Here is a 3,267-nt window from a genome sequence, read left to right as displayed (position 1 = left end):
GTAGTGGCTCCCTTACATGCCTCATTTCAGAGGGAACCTCAAAGTGGCTCTATTTCATTATATTCCATCCATATCCCAATTCCATTCATTTAATATCCCTTTGGTCTCATTGACATAACAGATGTCATTTCTAGTCTATCTCTTTCTATTTATTTTCTATATATGAAAAGTGAAAAAATCATCATATAATAATCCAGAAATTACAATAGAAAAAGAAATAAGGGAGGTTTGTGATGATTTTTCAATCTTATTTACTAGGTAATCTAGTATCCTTATGCATAAAGATAATCAATTCGGTTTTTGTAGTCGGACTCTATTATGGATTTCTGACCACATTTTCCATAGGGCCCTCTTATCTCTTCCTTCTCCGAGCTCTAGTTATGGAAGAAGGAACCGAGAAGAAGGTATTAGTAATAACTGGTTTTATTATGGGACAACTCATGATGTTCGTATTGATCCATTATGTGCCTCTGCATCTAGCATTGGGTAGACCTCATACAATAACTGTCCTAGCTCTACCATATCTTTTGTTTCATTTCTTCTGGAACAATCACAAACACTTTTTCTATTATGGATCTGCTACAAAATTCAATGCATAATCTTAGCATTCAATGTGTATTCCTGAATAATCTCATTTTTCAATTATTCAACCATTTCATTTTACCAAGTTCAATGTTAGCCAGATTAGTCAACATTTATCTCTTTTGATGCAACAACAAGATCTTATTTGTAACAAGTGGTTTTGTTGGTTGGTTAATTGGTCATATTTTTTTCATGAAATGGCTTGGATTGGTATTAGTCTGGATATGGAAAAATCATTCTATTAGATCGAATAAGTACATTCGATCTAATAAGTACATTCAATATAAATACCTTGTGTTAGAATTGAGAAATTCTATGGCTCGGATCTTTAGTATTCTCTTATTTATTACCTGTGTCTACTATTTAGGCAGAATACCCTCACCCATTCTTACTAAGAAACTGAAAGAAGCTAAGAAACTCAAAGAGGCCTCGAAAATATAAGAAAGGGAGGAAAGTGAGGAAGAAAGAGATGTAGAAACTGCTTCCGAAATGAAGGGGACTAAACAGGAACAAGAGGGATCCACTGAAGAAGATCCTTATCCTTCTCCTTCCCTTTTTCAAGAGGGATCCTCTGAAGAAGATCCTTATCCTTCTCCTTCCCTTTATCAAGAGGGATCCACTAAAGAAGATCCTTATCCTTATCCTTCTCCTTCCCCTTTTTCGAAAGAAGGGTCAGATCCGGACAAAATTGATGAAACAGAAGAAATTCGAGTGAATGGAAACGACAAAATAAAGGATAAATTCCACTCTCACCTCACAGAGAGAGGCTATAAAAATATTAATACTAGTAATTGTGAAATTTATGACTAAAAAATTTCTTATCTTAATTTGATTCAAAAATCAAAAAGTATAAAAATGTAAGTAATAAACTAATAAAAAGACCGAAACATAAGCTAAATACAAGAAGAGATAAGAAGAGATGCGTCCGCCCCCTATATATTTGATACCTTCTCCTACAATGAAACTAATAACCCCAACCCCGTTAGTCATCCCATCAATTACTTGTCGATTAAAAAAATGAGTAAATTCAGCTAAGCCTCTTATCCCACCAACTAAGAATCTTGTATAAAAAGCATCTATGTAAGCACGATTATATCAATTGGATATTTAGTATTTGGAAAAAAATTACTTTCATTATTATTCATTGTTAATAAACAAGTGCTTTTCTTAATTCCGTTTTTACCCCATAGAGATATTGAATAGAAAGGGGTTTTGTTTTTCCCACCATAATTTTGAAAATGAACATTTAAATACCCTTCAAAAGTAAGTAAATAGATCCAAAACATATAAAATGCAGTTAATCCTGCCGTGACCCAAGCTATTATTGAAAAAATTGGCGAATACAACCAACTATCATTAAGAATTTCATCTTTGGACCAAAAACAAGCAAGAGGTAGAATACAACAAAGAGAAAGTGTACCTAATAAAAATGTGATTTTTGTAATTGGTGCATGTTTTCTTAAACCTCCCATAAAACCCATATTCGGCTTTTAGCTGGAGAATATCCAACAATAGTTTCCATTGAATGAATAATGGATCCGGATCCTAAAAATAATAATGCTTTGGAATAAGCATGAGTAATCAAATGAAATAAAGCGCTTCGATAAAACCCCATACCTAGATCTAACATCATATAACCCAATTGAGACATTGTAGAATAGGCTAAACCTCTCTTAATGTCTTTTTGAGCAAGAGCTAACGTAGCTCCTAATAATACTATTATTATTCCTATAATCGAGATCAAATACATTATGTAAGGTATAACTCTAAAAAGAGTAAGAAGCCGAGCTATAAGAAAAATCCCTGCCGCTAACATAGTAGCATCATGTATAAGAGCCGAAATAGGAGTAGGCCCCTCCATGGCATCAGGTAACCATACATGATGGGGGAATTGGGCGGATTTAGCAACTGCACCAACAAATAAGAGAACAACGCATAAAGTAACAAATAAAATATTGACCTCAATTATTATAAATCAAGTTATTGAATATTTTGAATAAATCCCTAAATTCAAAACTCCCTGTTATCCAATAAAAACCTAAAATTCCTAATAATAAACAAAAATCCCCAACACGATTAGTTACAAAGGCTTTTTGACAAGCATTTTCCGCAACAGGTCGTGTAAACCAAAATCCTATTAATAGATAGGAACACAGACCAACCAATTCCCAAGAAATATAAATTTGTATCAAATTCGAACTAGGAACTAATCCCAACATGGAAGTATTGAAAAAACTCATATAAGCAAAAAATCTCAAATAGTCTTGATCATGAGCCATATAATTATCACTCTAAATAAGAACCATAATTCCAACAGTAGTGATTAATATTAACATAATAGAAGTAAGTGGGTCGATCAAGTATTCCAAGTCTAAACAAAAATCATTATTAATGATCCAAGACCATACATATTGAGAAAAAGAACTGCTATTTATTTGCTGAATAGGCAGGTAGATTGAAAAAATCATGACTATGCTTAACAATAAAACACTTTGAAAAGCCCACATATGGAGAAAACTTTTTGTTGCAGTTGGAAAAAGATAAGTCCCGCTCCTATTAACATAGGGACTGGAAGTGGAATGAAAGGTATGATCCACGCATATTCATATGTGTATTCCATAAAATAGTTTTGAATTCTTAATTAATTGTTTCCGATTCAGCGGATCTTACCTCTTTTGAAAGGAG

At 33.0% G+C, this 3,267-nt stretch overlaps 1 pseudogene; it reads left to right on the top strand.

Moving 5' to 3' along the window:
* The first annotated feature begins 284 nt into the window (after positions 1-284).
* Positions 285-1,369, top strand: LOC124893122 (annotated as a pseudogene).
* The last annotated feature ends 1,898 nt before the right edge of the window (positions 1,370-3,267 follow it).

Source organism: Capsicum annuum, unplaced genomic scaffold, assembly GCF_002878395.1.
Source record: "Capsicum annuum cultivar UCD-10X-F1 unplaced genomic scaffold, UCD10Xv1.1 ctg54130, whole genome shotgun sequence".
Lineage (NCBI taxonomy): Eukaryota > Viridiplantae > Streptophyta > Magnoliopsida > Solanales > Solanaceae > Capsicum > Capsicum annuum.
Note: the sequence above shows the minus strand (reverse complement) of the source record. Positions and strands in the feature narration are given on the sequence as shown.